The sequence below is a fragment of the Synchiropus splendidus genome, chromosome 7, assembly GCF_027744825.2.
Source record: "Synchiropus splendidus isolate RoL2022-P1 chromosome 7, RoL_Sspl_1.0, whole genome shotgun sequence".
NCBI classification, from domain to species: domain Eukaryota; kingdom Metazoa; phylum Chordata; class Actinopteri; order Syngnathiformes; family Callionymidae; genus Synchiropus; species Synchiropus splendidus.
In genome coordinates this window covers 16,582,064-16,601,761 of record NC_071340.1, presented here as the reverse complement: position 1 = coordinate 16,601,761, position 19,698 = coordinate 16,582,064, and positions in this window count along the sequence as shown.

Sequence of the window (19,698 nt, the reverse complement as noted above, 5' to 3'; positions counted from 1 at the left end):
CAGACTTTGAACAAATCAGAGTTCGAACAAAAATTTGGAGATTTTTTTGCTTCAGATTTCGAACAAAAATCCAGAACTCGAACGCCCCCGAAAAAAACACACCGTGTGTGGACCGATCAGCTGACCCACGACGCGCTTTGTTATTGTGTTTTATTGTGTTATTGTGTATTGTGTGCATTTACTGACTGTTTTTTCTTCATATTGAGGTGTAAAACCTTTCCTGTCTCCCACTGGACCATGGTAGAGTGTCACAGGGGAGGTGCTGGAGAGCGCACTCCAGGGTTTGATGTCCTGTTGTAGGCTGGAACTGGGACAGGGATGAGGCGAGTCTGGGACAGAGCGATACTTGGTTTATGACTTTGTCACAGCCAAACTGCACAGAAGCGCACATTCAGAGCTGGACACGCACCGGGCACCTCTTCACTTCTGGAGAGACGTCACTCACTCGGCAACCCCTCCCACATGCAGCGGCCACACACATACACGAACTGCTCAGATTTAGTGGTCGAGAACTGAGGTACCACTGTAGTTAGAAGGCAAACAAGCTCTTCAGGCTCACAGTGAGTGTTTAACCATGTCAGCTAATGTTTGCTTGCTTCTACCTTTGATAGTACCTTTAGCATCTGCCTTAGCGCCGGAGCAGTCAGATTCTGCTGCGATGTCATGCATGCTACGTTTGATTTGTCGTCCAAATGTATTCACGCGCAAATATATAATGTATGTAAAATAAGTGCAATTTTACATCGGCATTTTTGTCACTATTCATGGCCATTTCCTTTTAAATCACTGGATGCTAGTTGAGGTTCCTGGCAGAAACTCTCTCAACAAGGCTGCTCCGAGCTTGATTTGTCATCATAACAGGGGCATCATGACATGACGGATACACACGTTTTCTTCTCCTCACTGCCCAGGTTCCACCTCTCTCTGGTAATCTTGATGCAGTGTGTAATGTTTGTTGTAGCCGGCGGCTGAAATTGAATGAGTGATACAACCAGAGGTGCTGGGATTTACAGCGCATCAGAATTGATGCTATCTGTGCAGCGATGCTTTTTTTTTTTTTTTTTTCCACGAGTGAGGTAATAAACCAGTGAGAGAAATGCTCTCAGAACACTATAATTTCACAGTTTAAGTGGTGAAAGACAAATAGAATAACAGCGACGTGTGAGCAGCAGTGGTAAATGGTTGAATGAATTTCCTCAGTTTCAATATTCATTTGTCTTTTCGCAGCGCTGCATGCCGACATGAACGGCATTCATCCTGGTGCTCATGAGTGCGGCATCAGCAGCAGAGGCAGGGTGCATCCAGGCTCTACTTCTGTAATGGGGTCGGCTCAGCGAAAGGTCAAAGGTAAACCAAAAGCACCTGCAATGGATGCGTCTTCTTGAAAGCCTAAGCTAAAGCTGAGCTGGAGCTAGACTTGCGGGAATAAAAAAGTCAGCTGCTTGAGAATGGGCAGGCGGTGCCCAGGTCAGATGCTAACAACTGAAAAGACTGAACTCAGCTCTTTCCTCTGTTTGGGAGCACAAGCTGAGTCTGGGGCTATTGTTGGGAGGCCGGGTCAAGCCATCCAGATTGCCGGAGCAGTGGACAACCATTCATCATCAGCCCCGGAACGTTCCTGCCCTGAGCTGTAAAGTTTTGTATCGGTGGGATCATAGCCTTAAACAGAATAATCTGCTTTATTAAAAATTTGAATCGGCCAGCAGGATTGTGAGGTGCTGGGGCGCAGAGACAAGGGATGGGTTGCCGGTGCCATGTGGACAAAACAGTTTCCATGTTTGATCATAAACGTTCACTAAGGGGCCAAATGGTACCTTTAAATGAAACCAAAATAAATGTGTTTCATCATCTAGAGACGTTTGTCTGCTGTGTACTTTATTATTGCTCATAAGTAGCTCACCTCTAGATAAGTTAAAAGTTAAAGTTAAAAATTATTTCATCTGGAACTTGAATACATGCGTAAACTATTAAACTATATATGTGTGTTTTGTTCAATGCCCTTTTATTATTTATATTTAAATCTGATACATAACATAAAATACAATTGAATAAGATTTCAATATTTGATTCTGATTCTGATTCTGAATAAGATTTTTTCTTTAATGTTACAGCGTTGTTACACTTTTACGGTTTGGCTACACATTTGATCTTTTTTTTTTGTTCCATTTGCTCCTTGTCTGTTGAATTAAAATGTTGGCTTTTCAATTATTTATTTGATCTATGTCATGTTTGCCTATGTGATCACTGTTCTGTATTCTTCTGGTAATCCTGCAGAGTGATCATTTACTTCAGACTAGCGCAGAACTGCATTCCCTGCTTAGAAAATATTAAATCAGACCGGCGATTTTTCTCTCTTATGTAAACAGCTGGCAGCGTCCCATGCTTGCACAATTAATGGGCATTTAATTGGCAATGATTATTTTTACTTAAGCGAATTTAAAAAAAAGCGGCGGTTGCCCCTGCAACAAACAGATGTTGGCGAATCCTTCTGGTTGCTCAGGGATGAGGCTGATCATTGTTCACCGGAAGTGGCTTGTACACGTGCGACGTACTTGGGCGTGAACTAGCGAGCTCGTGGTCTGAGCCAAGTCCTGCAAATAAATAAATAAAAATGCCTTCTTTGCATTGGAGTTAACCTCTGTTGTACTGAAGTGTGGCGTCAGCAGTGGAGCAGTTCCTTTAATATTGTTTCCATGCACAGTTTTGCTGGAGTTTGCCGCGGTCACTTTCACGTGACATTTTATCCAAAGGCCATTATTGGAGTTCTCCCTCATTGGGAAGTGAAATACCATAAGCTTTATTCGATTCTCTTGGTTTATGCTGACATCTTCATCTTTCCTCAAATGGCTTCTTCGCAGGCGGCCGATGCCATCGTCATGTGATACACGTAAGAGGGAGCTAATTGAATTCACTTTAATTCGGTTTAAACTGAGGGTGTTTCAAAAATATGTTTAAGACTTGATTTAATACTCCAGATGACTTTTATGAAAAGGATGTAACTGTTAGAAGTTCTTGTGAAGATCTGAGGTAACTGTTCTTCCAGCGTATCTCAAGGACAAGCATTTTCAAGTGTGAATGAGAGCAAATATAAACCGGAGATCAGTGTAATAACATGTTTTGAATGTGATTTATCATGAACCGGATCACATGTATGAACATAGAGCTGTGCAAACCTCTGAATGTGTTCTATAAGATTTATACTTTTGATACCCTTTCATACATTGACATCGTTGATTTTCCGAAGTGGCAGCATCTTGGATTATGACCAAGGTGTTTCACCAGTCTGAGGATGCTAGAAACCCCACCATCACACTTCAACTGGTGAGACCTTCACATTCCATCCGTGTTGTTAAGCGTCAGTAGCTAGGTTGAGTTCTGCCTAAGCACCATGAGCTCTATCATGTAAATCAATGGACTCAGTCTCAGGTGGAAAGACTAGTTTGCTGTGAAACGTCTACTTCCAATCCCGGTGTAGGTACAGATTCTGTTCACTTGTGGAATATCCCCTAGTTGTGAGGTCACATCTGGCAATTGCCATCGGCTTTTCAATGAATGACACTTCAAATGAAGGCTTCCATGGCACTTTCCAACACTACAACACAACACACAAACACTGTTCATTTATAGCGGAACAATGTGCATCAATGATCGAGCATTTCATCCTGACAGAATGGTCTTCCTGGTACGACTATGAGGCGGTAGATATCAGCTCTTCACGTCATAGTCGGACATATGCTTGGCAAATGGTCCAAAACATTGTCTTTTGCTGTGCAAAGTTTTGGTAGAAAGTCCCACAGAATCTTTCATTTGAAGTTTCATGGCCAGTTTTCCAGCTTTTGTTTCAGTAGGGAGCTTGTTGGGCTTTTCCTGTCCCTTCAAACCTTTGCTGTGTCTGATCCTTTGTTAGCCTGCAAGGTTGACTCTGAAGCAGGAAGCATGTGTGGTCACACCTGCAGTTGCTGTGGTCTGGATTGGCAGGAGTATAGACCTGAACCTTTACTGCCCTCTGCCCCATTGGTATCACACTCTTTGCACTCAGGACTGGGGTGACTAGAGCTTGCCAATCCTGGCGTCGAGCGACAGGCCTGCGAGAAACAGCAGCTCTGTCTAGTCAAGATTGAGTTTAACCCCCTTGCGACGATCGCGTCGCTGCCGGCAGCACTTGACACGCACATTCAAATGACAGTATCACCTTGAAAGTTTATGATATCTAGAAAATTAAAAGAGTACTGTCAGGAAGCAACAGGGGACAGGGGCTCTGTGTCCATAAAATTTTCATTGCAGTGGCCTCCAGGACTCCTGCAGCAGGATCGCCAACACGTTGGTTTGTGAGCGCATGAGCCCCTTATCAAACAATATTACTCTGGCAGATCATTTTTGGTACCAGTTTGTTAAGAATAGAAATACACCAGGATATTTTCATGTGTTATCACAGGAAGAATATTGAAGCGTTGTGAACAAATGTATCACGTGAGAGTTTTTTGTATAAGCACACAACCAACCAGATGACGATATTACATTTAAAAGAAAAAAGAAATACATTATATACAGAATTAGTCAGTTAAGAGTACTGTTGGTATGTGTGTGTGTGTTGGTGTGATGGTTGATACATATCACAAGGCATGGAGCCGAGTGTGTTTTCAGTGCAGATGATTTAGCTGCCAGAAGACGGCGAAAGTCGATCTCTAAAGGCGTGTAGTGGGAGTAGATGTATGACAGGAAAAGGGTGCGAAGGACAGATGAAGGTTGAGGCGGAAACCTCACAAAAGACTATGCACTGCATTTAAAGGTATTCCTTTCAAGGCCATATGGGGAATATTCCTCCACATTTGCTTGAGGGCTTATAATATAATTTATATGTTTTCATCTTCATTTCCTAAGCCTGGGCCCTAAACAAAACATAGAGTGGAAAAGGAAGACAGAATCAAGTGTGTGGGTTGCTGAAAAGTCATGTCAGCCGGCTTCCTTGCGAGACAGGAATGGATTAAACACATTGTTTGTCATGGAAAAGAAGGTGCCTTGCATAGCATGGTCTGCCATCTTATCTCAGCCTCCAACAGTGGTGTAATCTGTTGGTCTAGCGTGCCTGCAAATAATTTCAATCTGTCAGGCAGACAATGCAGCTGCCACCTTGTTCTGCATCGCGGATTACTGTACTTTGCATTCTGTCCTGCCCCAATATAGACCCTCTGACAAAGGCTTTAATTGAATATCCATTCATGGGTAATTGGTGTGTGCACCATGTGGGAACATGCACAAACACAAGATTAAAGCTTATAGAGAGATGTGTTTTTCACAGCCATGCCCCTCACTGTTAGCATATTCAGATTCAGACAGGCATGAACACCCCAAAGTCACAGCACATATTTATCTTCCATACACTGTGCTGTTTTAAACTCGGTGCCACTGCCTCTTACACCATGTGGATGCACTCTACAATGTACAGACCTAAAAAAAAACCAAGAACTCTCCCACCTTTTTCCCCAAAAAATCTATTAAAAACACAGATACATTTGTGACCTTGAACCTTGACCCTTATTTGTGCATGGGTTTAATTCAAAGCAGCAGATTTGTGATGCTCTTAAGTACATATAATCGCCCATTTTAGCTTCACATTACACTCGAGTGTAAGCTAATTAAACCGTGGTGTTTATCATGGACAAACAGTGAGGGATTTTCATTGGTATATCCACACTGGTAATGGCCTTTCAACTTTAATCCAAAATATTAATTATACTTGCGCATCACTCTTTGTCACTCACGTGTTTGCTGGATACACTGAAACGACATTGACTCGGTTCCTGCCACGTCGGATCCAGCCTCTATTCATATGTTAAAGAAGTGCTACAGTAGAGGAGTGAGGTGCTGCTCAGCTATTCCGCAGTGACAGGTCTTTTATGTCTCATATGATGCGCACACGTTTGCGAAGACTAAGCAACCCTGAACTGCTCCGACAGACAGCAGGCTGTTGCTTCCTCTGTATTTGTTTGTCTGCCTGATAAGAGCTCTATTTTATGGACAAGCAGCTGATGCGCCGCCGCTGTCAAGCTGCGCCAAGCTAATAGAAGATAAAATAGAGTTTGTTAATCTGGTGCTGGTGAGACGCAAGAGGGATGTTGTTGACCTACACTGGCGGCGATGTGTTTCAATTATACACTGCCATACATTTGTCAGGATGGGGAGTGATGAGGGGGCGAGCGCGGGGTTCAGGTCTGGGTTAGACTCCTTCTCCATCACTTATGAGGCGTCTTTGGAAAGGCCTTTAATTGAATTAGCCCATTTATTTATCGAGCAACAATGGCCTGGCCCAGACCCGTGACGCCAGACAATTAGCTGCACGTTTAAAAGCAGCAGTTTGCGTGCTTCATCACCGAGGATGACGACAGCAACTGTGTTCTCCACGGTTCCTGACTGAATGCTGTACCAGTCAGGTAGACAGCCTTGACAGTTTTCAGTCAGGTGGATAGCTTCGCATGATTCCTTTATTTATGTTCATTCATTCAAAATAAAATAAAATAAAATAAACAACAAAGGCTGTTCACGAATTCAACAGTCCGAAGGCTGAGGGGAAGAAGCTGTTCCTGTGACTGTTCTGGTCTGGATGGACCGTAGCCTCCTGCCAGAGGGTCCAGTCCATGACCAGGGGGAGAAGCGTCGGCTCTGATCCCACCTGCACGTCTCTGGGTCCTGGAGACATACAGGTCCTGAAGAGGTGGCAGGCTGCAACCGATCACCTTCTCAGCAGAACGTACGATGCACTGCAGTCTGCTCTTGTCCCTGGAGGTGGCGCTGTTGTACCAGACGGTGATAGAGGAGGTGAGGATGGACTGGATGATGGCCGTGTAGAACTCCACCAGCAACTTCGTCGGCAGTCATAGTTAGCTGCCTCAAGAAGAACATTCTCTGCTGGGCCTTCCTGATGAGGGACCTGATGGTTGGCTCCCATTTGAGGTCCTCAGTGATGGTGGTTCCTCGGAAGCAGAAGGAGTCCACAATAGGAATGGATAAACCAGCCACCATGAGAGGGGACAGAGAAACTGTGACTCTCCTGAAGTCCATGAACATCTCCACTGTCTTCTGGGCGTTGAGCTCCAGGTTGTTGTGGCTGCACCAGGACACCAGCCGCTCCACCTCCCTCCTGTAAGCCGACAGTGGCCAGAACCATTCCGTTAACTTTTCAGTGTATAAAAGTAGAACGCACTCAGAGGTAGTATGCTTTATGGATCCTTTTGTCATAGGTGTCTTTCCTGACCTTTGGTCGCTAACGCTCTCACATAGCTTGACACACAACGGTAGTGCGCCATACTTCGGTCGCCAAAATGTGCTGGCATTCTTCAGAATCAGAAAACTTTATTAATCCCAAGGGAAATTATGTTCGCAACATGCTCTGGACACAAACATGTCACAATAAACTGAAAAACAAATAATATCATACAGTGCAATAAGTAATACAAAAGAGCTTAGAAGCAATGTGCAAGAAAATGCAAGGACAGAGTGAACAGAAAAAAACCAAAGAGTCCGTCGCTGTACATTTTTCAGGGATGAATTGTACAGTTTTATTGCCACAGGAAGATAGGACATCCTGTGGTGCTCGGTTTTTGAGATGGGTCGTCTCAGTCTGTTGTATCTTTCCAGCCATGTGGGGCCACAAACGGATCCATTGCAGGGTCAGACTTCTTGCCTCTCTCCTTGGGATCTGGACTTCACTGTCACGACCTACTTCAGCATTTGATGTAGCAGTGCTCGCTTAAACATCATTTACAATCCGTACTCAAACACAGGAAACACATTAGCATACTTTTGTCAAGTTTATCATCTGCCCACAACTTTGTACAGAATTTCTCCAGTGTTTGCAAATTGCACTTGCTTGAGCGTAATGAATTCCAATCAAGTTCAATTTATTCAGGCTGAGCAGCTGGAAGTCTTGCTGTCTGGAAGTGGTGTGACAAGATGGCGAGCGTGTCCGACCCTTCAGTCCCAGCATCCAGGTGTGGCAGAGGATTCCTGGGTTTCCAAGCATGATGGCCTGCCTTTGCTCTCTGCCTCTGCCACCTGGCTGTTTACCAAATCTGTAATAGTCACTTCATTCGTCTCCAGCAAGACAACAACAACCCCTGCTGTCTTCTCCCACTGTCTGCGTCTCATCAACAACCTTCTCCGGGTGCCTCCTCAACTGCTTCAGTCAAGGGGCCCGCCAGTGAATCTCAGCACTCTCTCTACACGCACGTAATGTACACCAATTATGGTAATGTCCGCAGATGGTCTGGTGTTGATTGCAGCTTCTGGATCAGGAGAGGCACAGCCTCACTTTCAATGTAGACTTTTGTGTGGCACTCATTATTGCAGTCTCCATCGAAGTTGCCTTTGTCACTTGTCTTCCATCTGTGCTGACGCCCTTTGACGGACACGAAAGAAGCCAAAAAAACAGTCGAACGTCGACAAACAAAATTGAGAAAATTTATATTTAATTGGACGTTCCATTGCTCAGAAAAGATGTGGGGAGCAAGAAGTTTTCTGTTCACGATGAGGACTGAGGAAAAAATAAAAAATAAAAACACATTTTAGGGTTACGTGTGGCATATGCACTTTAGTTTAAATGCAGAAATACAATGACAATATTATGGCCACTATGAACAATAACCAAGTGTTCAACTTCATGATGCTCTGTATATCACCGTAAAGCTGATATATGTGTATTTTAAGTTGGAATATTATTGTTCTTGAACAAGATTTTAGTGATAAATGTCAAATGTGAAAGTGCCGTATATATATTTAATCTTATTTTAAGTCCCCTAGAGCACTACAGCAGTTTAAATTCTGAAAATCAGTTTATCAAATTAGAATTTGCATTGTTAATTCAACATGGTCAGTGTCAGACAATTCAACTCGCATCACAACTTCTTTCCACAAATCGTACGTAAAATGTTGTGCTTGGGTGAATGGCAAGCTGAACTGGCTAGGTTCTCCATGAACACAGTTTTTTGCTTTTTGCTTTTGCAAAACTGCATGGAGTGATTTGCCATATGGCAAAAAAGAGGTTAATGTCATCAGATTTTCAGTATAACAGACAAATATAATATTAATAATTTTACCAGTAGATATGTTTCTTTTTAATATTAGGTTGTATTTTTAACACATTCAACTACCTCTGAACTTCATTGGAACCAGTAGCATGTTTGTTCCCAACAGGCCGCTGCCAGAAACTGGAGACTCCTCCTCAAATGCCAGACCTCCATGGGAACCGTGACATTTTTCTTGTGCCGTGGAGTTTTGCCTGTGCAATAGACTGTGAAGTCATAATCCTAATCACGTAGAGTACACGTATCTATGAGGGCGAGTTTAGATCCGTCTTTATTTAGAAGGTGCTGAGGTTGAAATAAGTCGTCGCCACGAGGACTTCAGGCGGTTGAGGCGTAGTAATATACCTTGAAGGCCCGCAACCTTTGTGGTAAGGCGTTGCTGCCAGGCATGATTCGTGTTTAGTGAGTAAGTGGGGTAATTATGGTGCAGCTGGAGCCGCGCAGCAAATGTCAGCCGGCAGATAAACAGTAGGAGCATCCCTTCTCTAAATGCCTGATTTATCCACCCCGGACCTCCTGTAGCCTGCGGATGACTGCGCAACTATTTGTGTGAAATAATAATAATAACTGCGAAGGAACTCAAGTTTGCAAAGTTGCCTATCTCAATTCGCTACCATGTGTTACTTTTGAGAACTGGTGGAAGGTGTAAAGATGGTATTCATGGGAGGTCAACATTTTGCTAAGGGGTATAGCGACGCATTCCACTGTCCAATCTGGCGGAAACTAGGCATTACACTCACTACGGAGGGCAGGTGAATTTTCATTTGTATTCATTCATGGGATCTGGAGGCCACATACTGTAGCGACAAACCACTTTCACACCTGCGTACAAGTCGGTGACACCACACAAATACATGGATGGCATTAACGCTTCATTTGACCGATTTATACTACGCACAGACTCGGGTTTGCCCCAACACTGGGGCACTAGCCACCAATCCTCAACCCAGAGTCTTCACCTTTTTAGCTTCGTGTGACTCCCTTTTCGTCTGACGGAGTTGAGCGGAAAGTACTTCAATCGCTCTCCATTACGGAGTGCTCACGGACGCATGACTGCAGGGTGGCCTTTATGCCGTCACGAGCCTCCAGAGGGGACTCGGCGAGTGGGCCAGCCAGGATCATTCTATTACCTGCTGAAATGGATGCCCTCATATCTCCTCCCTGATGAGCTTTGTCTGGAATAACAATGATAGCGTTAAGTGTGCCTAATTGAGGCCTGACTTAGCCCACCCTTCGCCGAACCAAAGTGCTTACTCCATTTTTTCCCATGTCCTTTTAATAATTACATTATCATTTTACGCCCCTGACGGTTCAGTGGGAAGTGGGCAGGCGCTTGTGTTGAAAGTGAAAGCTCATTATTGGAGCTGAATTATGTGCCGTTTATTGATCCCTATGGTGGATTATAGTGCTCCAAGTTAGTCTAGACAGGGCAGTTAGCCAGATGACAGAGAGGAAACATAGGTGCCTCTGGGGGGAGATCCTGTGCTCGGCAAGCTATTAATGCCTGCCAGGTAATGCAACTCAAGTAGGTGTCCAATGAAGCAGTGTATGTAAAGTCCAATTCTGTGGTTCTTTAATACAAGCATGACACTGAAACTCAACATTTTCTGATGCTCTGTGCATCAAAATGCATTGCGATGCATGTAGGATGTGTGTTTTACCGTCTGGAGTGTCTGGGATCAAGGCTGAGTGATCGGCTTTACTCCGGTCCATTTTCCAGGCCGGCTTTGCTAATCTCTGTCGTGGGCTGACGGAGGTTGTTTGTGTGATAAAGTGCACAATGAGTGGGTAAAGGCCAAAGTGCTGAGTAAGAAGCCAAGCAGGACATTCATCTCTATAAAGCCAAGGGTCCCTTTTAAAGCCATCAATCATTATCTTGATGAACACGCCACATTACAAACAGCATTTCCTCCCCGCTATCCACGGCCAACAGCTGTTTGTCCTTCACTGGGCTCATAAGGGCCTCAGTCAAATGTCAAATGGGTGGAGTTTTTTTTTAATTTATTTATTTTTAATGCTTGGGTTTTGCGTAAAGAACTTCACAGAATAGCAAGTTAAATTCAGACTTTTGAGACTGTTGAATGACTGTAAACTGATCAGAATCAGAAGCAGCTTTATTATTTTTTGTCCACAAAAGGATAAAATAATATACAAAAAAATCTGTGCTGCATATATATAGAATCAGCCAGTGCAAACCAAGTGACCACAGCATGTTTTATGATTGTTATGGCATCATAACATCAGCACCCTAGCTATATTTAGTTGAAGAGAACTTCCAGTTAAAAAACCATGTTAAACTAGAGAAGCACCCGGACCTGTATGAGATTTATTTATTTATTTTCGACCTCTATATTAGTGTTTTTTATTATTTTACATTTGGTTAGGGCTCATATACATTCTGTTGTCAGCTTTTTTGTTTGACACTAGTTTGTTACCCAGGTGGATTTTAAAAACTCTATTCTAAAGGTTGAGGTAGATGAAAAATAAACCTTGTTCGGAGAGCGTTTTTCACCTTTTGTTGTCCTGAAGTGCCTGTGAGCAAGTCAGGAAGCCGATAACACTGTGCGTTATTGAGGCCAACACCTACCTCAAAGGTTTTTCTGTGGTAGACTGCGTCCTTGACTCACACATCTTAATGATGCTCAAATATGCAAACAGGAGTTTGCATTAGTTGTGGCAATATCCTTCCCAGATACTGGAGCAGCTCATGTCGACCCAGAAAAACACAGCAGCCCTGACCTTGCATAACAACACAGCCCTTATATATCTAATGATCTCTGAGTGCCTTAATGATACAGCATGTTTTCTCCCTCTACTTTTTTTTTTTATCTCTTTTTTTTTCTTTGTAACTCCCCAACCACACACGCCGACACGCACATCCGCAAAAAGCATACAGTCTACGAAAGACACAGTCAGCACTTTGCGTTGGGCGTCTAGCAAATGAGCTGTCCTATTGAAATAGAAAGCAGAAAGCTCTCGGCTGCAGAAAATGTTGCTATGGCAAGCCTTGCAGACGAGGGGCTCGTGCGGGAACAGAGACACCATAATGCCCTTTCTTTGCCAGCGTATTATTTCACACGAGGCAGAGCAGATCACATTTATTTCTGCTTTACTTCACCAGCTTTTTTGTATACGACCATCTTTCTCACCTGGTTACAATGAGGGATAACCGGATGCTCTTAAGCACTGCATTAGAGAGATTTTTGAACATCATTTCCGATGAGCCGTCAGTCTTCTTCTGGTACTGCACTTTATATAGTAACCTTAGTAGAGTTTGGCTCATCCTGCTTGCTTCCATTGGACACAGTAGACTAGCCAACCACGGTGCACAAAGTGAGTGCTCATTACTGTGTAATAGAATTTGGACTGAATGACTGGACTTTCTTGTTACTCACACATGTCACTGCTGGCTTTTTAAGTGTTGTTTTACAGCCGTGAGTATACTCACACAAGCATGCATTTTACTGCTCTGCATTAAACGCTACACGGCCATGTTGGATAGAATCAAAACCGAGCACAATAGTTCTGTTGGGAAACCCGTCTTACATTAGACTACTGAGATAAAAGCCTCATGTAGTTGCGAGATGTATTTCAACACTTTAACATTCGTGCTGTGGCTGCCACCAGTTGGACAATTTTAAGAATTGCTACTCACGTGACGGCATTGTGATGTAGCGGCCACGACTTTAGTGACCCATTACAACCCCAGCACTGTGAATCAGATGAAAACTCATGAAGGAAATTATCATTCCACCAGTGTCTAATGTGGATTTGGCTCCAACCAAAATGAACCGCCTTCACCTTCACCTTCACCGTCTTCTGCCGCTTATCCAGGGTCGGGTCGCGGAGGCAGCATTCGGAGCAAAGAAGCCCAAACTTCCCGGTCCGCACAAACGTCCTTCATTCTTCCCGAGGGATCCCGAGGCGTTCCCAGGCCAGACCGGAGACATAATCTCTCCAGCGAGTCCTGGGTCTTCCCCGGGGTCTCCTCCCAGTAGGACATGCCTGGAAAACCTCCCCTGGGAGGCGTCCAGGGGGCATCCGGATCAGATGCCCGAGCCACCTCAGCTGGTTCCTCTCGATGTGAGCATGAAAATGAACCACTGAGTGAATTTTATTATTTCATTTATTTATTATATTCATATTTAACTACACAGGGTTGTGTTCCAGCTGCCCTTGTAGAGGGCCTTTGACAGTGTTGCTCCCAGTATGTTGTGTAGATTCTTTTGGGGCTACTGAGCCATCGTCTGCTACATATCGACTTCAGGCCGACGATTTCAAGGTAAGTGGTCAAGATCTGTTCTCCACTTTTTGCAGTTGATATCGCCATTTTGGCTTCAACAACCTGAGACCACCTCGTGTCATTAGATCTGACCAGATCCAATTTAAAAATCAGCTCGTTCAAAATTGAGACAGTGACTCTGCATGAGAATGGAGAGTGACTAAAAGAACAATATCTACTGTCTAGTTTGTCTTCATCCATCGTGTTTGGACCCTTTAGATTTAGATGAAGAGCTCAGTCATCCTGGAGAGGCTTGTAGAAGATCTGCTCCGATATCTCAAGGCAGTCTAGCGAGAGGGAAGATCTGGGAGTGTTGCTAAGGTTATGTACGTCCATTTTCTACTGTTGGACTTTTCAGAGGAAGTGCCATCTTTACCAGTGGCTCAGACTTCATTCCTAGTTCAACACGCTGTATCCGGAAAAGCAGAAGAGCTTCTTCTTCAACAGCTTGTCAGTTAATATTGCTGTTTAATATTCTGTTGAAATCGTTGACCCCCACTCTTTTTTGGTCCTACATTTTCTCTCCTCAACTAATTAAGATTCACTTCTGCTTCAATGGAAATGCGCTCCAATAAGACACCTGTAGTGACCCCTGATTTACCCGACAGGGGTCCCCCCCCCAGGTTATCCCTCTCTCCTTTCGCCTTGTGTGGTCTCCTCTGTTCGGCTCTCTTATTACTTGCTGGATGGAGGCCTTAGAAGGTGGGTGGCAGGGGGCGGAGCTGGGGGGTGGCGGAGGAGGGCTTGTGTCCCTGGATGAGTGAGTGTGGATAAGAAGTTGTTTGAATTCATAATTGTGCTCTTGTGAAGGAGGAGATTTGTAAAGCAAGGCTGGGTTCATTGTATGGCAGAGCGGGTCCGGTGGAGGGTGCGAGCGGCTCAAAGCTAATGTAATCTACGCTATTAGAGAAGGTTAATTAGCTGCTGAACTGGAGCCTGAAGAGCAGGCAGAGAAGGGGAGCGACACGGGGAGCGAGACGGAGCGAGGAGAGGGCGGGCAGCAGGGATAGAGAGGTCTTCAGGGAGTCATTAGAGACTGCTTGTTGTAATACAGCCACACAGTCAATAAGGCTCCTCAGAGGGGCAGAAGAAAGGCAAAGTATGCAGAGAGTTTCACACCATGAAAAATGTCCCAGGCTGGGCTTCTGAGCATACGCAAGGAAAAAAAGGGAATACTTCATTTGGTTATGTACAGTATGTACAAGGTTTGCAACTCGCCTGCATGTAGGATGATCATTTGTCACTGGATTTAAAGTTGTTTTAATTTAGAAGTACAAATTCAATTCCATCTTGCACGGCACGACACAATGCTTTGATAGAAAGTGTTCAGCAGTGTGATAGTATTCGTAAAAACAAGGGAGGAAGAATATTCATATGCATTTACCAGTGGTGACGTAAGAAAACAAACTAAATGGTAGAAGGAGGACAAGCAGGTGCAGATGATTCTTCTTGTTTCTATGTGCACTGTTCCACATTCATTTCATCTATTGGACTTCCTTAAATTCACACTCACATGAATCTTTTGAACTTTGGAACTTATCTATTAGCAGTTTTATTTTTATGTCGATAATACAAACGTGTTATGTTGTGGAATGTATGTATTAAACAAACATAAATTTCACACTGTCAGCTTCCCCCCAACCCTGTTATTGAATAAATTGGACTTAACTTATGTCCGTTGTTGGTATTTTGTGATTCGAGTACATTACCTGCTCATGGGTCAGTTTCATTTAAGGGTAGATGGATCTATTGAAAATGCGATTTCTGGATTTCTTTCATTTGAGTAGATAAGATGAGATTGAAGAGATGGATGTGCTACAGTCTACACTTTTTTTTAAGCCTATGATCTCAAAGAAATTTGAACCAGTTAGTGAAGAACTTCTCTGACTCATGGAGTTTTATGTTTCAGAGGTTTCCTTGACCTGCCATTCAGGGACATGCCTTACTTGCCTTTATTTTCCAAAAACCTATTCTCATAAATTGCTGATTTTTTTAACCTAAGTTATGCAGTTAGTAACATTGGCGGAGCCCCTTTTCATTAAGCTTGACCTTGGGATGTAAAAAAGTAAGGGAGGAAAAGCAAGGTCCATTCACGGTAGACTTTTACTCTCAGTTTAATAGCAGAGCGAGGTGTTTTCTCCAGCATCATCAGATCAATGGAGAGTAAATAGCCCACACTTCTTGTTTCAGAGTGCGGTATTGATCTTTTCCTCAGCCTCTGCCTCCCTTTCCCCTGCATCCTGCGTCTTTCAACCCCTGGGACTGCACTGATGGCAAAGAGTGGACAAGCTAACAAGCGCATGATGAGGAACCAGACTTTCTTTTCTTCTCATAGGCTGTTTGATTTTTTCTTCCCCCCTTGCTTTTGTGGCACCGACATGAACATACACAGTCAGACAGACAGAATGACGAACTCTCTGGGACTTGAAAACATCAGCGCTAAGACGGCTCAGCACCATAAAGGAGAAGTAAAGGAGTGTTTCCTTCTTGTTCTTGGTCTTAATCCGAGAGGAACTACTGTGGCCGTGCCTGGTGGATGGAGATTCCTCACCTCGCTGGAAGTTTCTTTTCTTTTTCATTTGGTTTTATATTTGCTCCAGGATCTTTCCTCAAGTGGCCTGCGAGGAGAAGAACGCGCTCTTTTTGGCATGGATTGTGTTGGACAAGTGGGTAAGTTTAGCCAATGCAACACATGATCAGGACGAGTGGCAGGAGTGATGAGAAAGTAAGCTCCTCCCCGAAATCCCAACCCGCCCAGTCTTTCTGCATAGGCGTAATAAGCTCTCTAAAGTTAGCTTCATCTCCATGTGCTGCTTTATCTGGAATTACATTTGCCTGTGTCTGAACACAAGTACACCTTCTCTGAGTCTATACTGTTTGTACTTTGCCTGTACAGTTGTAATAAATCTTTGTTGAGTGTGGGCAGCAGAGATGCTTGTTTTTGCCAGGTGGTTGGAGATCAATATTGAGTTTGTTTATTGAATTCCATTCTTGTGTTTGTGGGAAGAGAGTAAAACTGTGGAAATATGTGATCAGATGTGCTTTTAAGGGTCATTACAAGACTTATGGGCAAACAGATGTGCTTTCACCAACTCTGTGGGCAGTTTTTCCTGTGTATAACCCACAGGAATATTCATGTGCTGACTGTCTTTTACAGCGACAGGCAAATTTACTTTGCAGTTATGAATGTTTGAGATAACGTCAATGGAACACTTTCCTGTCTGACAGGTAGTATATCTGTTAGCCCTTGTGTGTGTTTGTATTGTGGAAACATGCATTACGTTTGTTGTTTTTTGTGTGCTAGTGGTTGTTTTAGCTTATTTATGTCAAACTAATTGATAATTTAATGTCATTAATTTGAATTTTATATTTACATTCACACATAAATAACACAAGCTGTTTTGTTTTCTGTTAAAATAATGTATGTTAGCTCCTTTTGAATTGTGGTACTTGCACAGTAATGGCAATTGTGACTGAATTAAACTCACATTTACAGGAAGACAGAGATATCACATAAATATGTATTATTTCCTCATTTTTTTTTTCAGTACACTCAACTGCTTATGATTATGTGAAACTCTACACATACTTTTTAAGGTGACTGCTATGGTGTTCCTCTTCCTCTATTTGTTTTGGAAGTCGATTTTCTGACCTCAGAGTCTCCAAACTTCACTTCAGAAGAACCCTCACAGTCACACTTGTGCCTCTTCATTTCGCTTTGTTTGTTTGCATGCAATATTTTAGGCGACTCCGGGAGGGATGACAGTTGTAACCAGGCCTATTAGGCAACCCTCAGGGTGCCCTCAGCGCTGATTCGAGCACCATTAATTTTCTATTATGGAGTGCTAAAGATGTGCCCCTGCACAGCCATTCACCTGCCTTATTGAGTCTCACACACACCAATTGTGGACTTTTCTCGGTGCGGTTGCTGAAGGTTTCGTGCGACCCCTCTGGGGAGCTCATTTATTATTTGCAGATATTGATCTGGCCGTGTAGGCCAGACCATGTTGACTCTCCTCTGGCCTGTGGTGGTTCCAACCATTTACAGACTGACGCTGACACGCAAGATAGATGGCTGACGGCTGTTTTCACAGGACTGGTAATTATTTTAACACTTAAACATATTCCAGTAATGAGTTATAGCTGCCGAAGGTTTGCAATGAGGGGGGGATCTAGATTTTAATGGAAACAAAAGCCTCCATTCCTGGGTTGTCTCAGGGAAATTAAAGGATGGTTAAAAGGAAGGAAAACTATTTTAAAAGGTCAGACAAAACATTTGTCAAATGTTGTGTGCCCAGTAAGTAAACAAGGGAGGGACAGTAAAGGGCATGACTCTCCAGGCACCAGATAACCGCTACAGATCATCACACACACATCCCTTCAGAAAACGGATATTTCTCCGGAGCTGCTTTTTTTTTACTGTACTGTTGTTTTATTTTGGACATAAAACTGCATTATTGCAGTTCGCACGTGACCGAAATGAAAGTTTAATAACTAAAAAAATGGGGTAATATCTCCGTAAGCCGGTTAATAAAGCCAAGAGCTGAGCTTGATGGAGAAATGTGTATCAAAACAGGTGGCGTTTCTTGTTTCTTCAGCTCCAGAAATCATTGCCACTGCTGCGGGAGATTCTATTACAGGGGTCAAGACAAAAATGGTGTCGTGATTTAAATTAAAAACCTTCACACCTGTGGCTTTTACTGCCTCGGCTTCTTGAGCCTTTCATGATACAAGCAATGTTTCTAGGTTATTTGGAGTCAGTCAACAGCGGAGATGCAGATTCCCAGAATGACTGCGTCCCATGTGGTGGATGAGTGATGATAGCTGTACAGGGGGCAATTGTACGATGCAGCAAAGCCCGTTTTTCCCCTTTCACTTTTTTTGTTTTTTTGCAGAACCTGCTGGATCTTTATGGCCATGATGATACAATAAAGGTCAAAAATTTCCCATGGATGAGTGGCCCCTAACCATTCCCAATTTGTCCATACTAACTCTGCAAAGGCCATTTCACGGTTGACAAGCTCGTCTCTGGTTGAATTTGGCCTCCATTTTGGGCCCATATTCATCTTCCATATTCATGTCAAGACACTAAAACGGAGATGGAGGTCAAAGAGGAGTCATCGCTGATGAGGAAACATGGCTGAGCGGATTACTTCAGTGTTTCTGCAAAGGCTGTTATGAAAGAAGGAGTCACCCACGGAGCCCTGTGGAGGGGAAACCGAGGGTCTTTTTCCTCTCCGTACCTATTATTTGGGCGGAAAAGTCTTTGTAATCCGGCGAAGTACAAATTTATTCTGTGCCACGTGATAAAAATAAATCGAGGTCAATCGGTGCTGACAATTCTCTCAACATTTTAATTGCATTTACATCTATTAAAGTGCCTTGGAACTTGGAACACATGCCACTACAAATTGCTCTGTATGTAAAAGGAGCAAATATGCTTCTAAGGCAACACACTTGTCAATACGCATCAAGCAGCCATCGCCAATGGGCCCGCTGTCTCATCACGCAAACAGGCCAATCTGTTTTAGCAGGAAATGGCCAGGCGCCGCGCCTCATTGATGAAAATGTCTTTTCAACTTCATGGTGCAGAGAAAAAGGCAAAGCAAATCAGCAAATGTTGGTGAATTTGACAGCAGAAGCGTGGAAATCCTGTGACAACTAGTCGGACGCGGCGAGCGCCGTGCCAGCGCTTTGCATTAAGTTGCGCTCAGCGCTAATTGGATGCTATCTGGCTGGACTTCACATGTGTTCTGTGCAGGATCAGGATCTAACTCTGGCTAACATAAGCTCTCTGGTGTTGCTGGCTGATTACCCTTCCCAAAAAAAAAAAAAATCAACGAAAGGATGATGTGAAAGGAAAAAAAAAATCCCTTTTCTCTTGCAGGCTGTTGGCGCCGTGCTAACGTTTTGATTTTTCCTGATGTCCTGAAAATGGATTTTCAGCAGTGATTGCGTTGCCTCAGTGAGGATGATCAAAGATTTAGAGTAATTGCTGCAGTATGACTGAGGAATAACAAGAATAGTGGCCACTTCCTCTAGCTGTCATATGTAGAATCACTGTAGCTGAGCAATACAGCATGACTTCACAAGGTACTTGCTAAAGTGTTCCCAGTTGTTGGTGTAACACCAGCCACTGCTCCTGCTTAACCGCTTCCTTGCTAGATCTCAGTTTACGCTTCTATTGCATAAAATAACGTAGCCACATATAGTTTAGCCTGACTACTTTACCCTGAAGCAAATGATACAGTCCTGCTGTGATAAAAAAAAGCACATTTAAGTTGCCTGCTGTTAGAAGTAATATTTTAACTGCCTCATATGGTCACTGATTTTAAA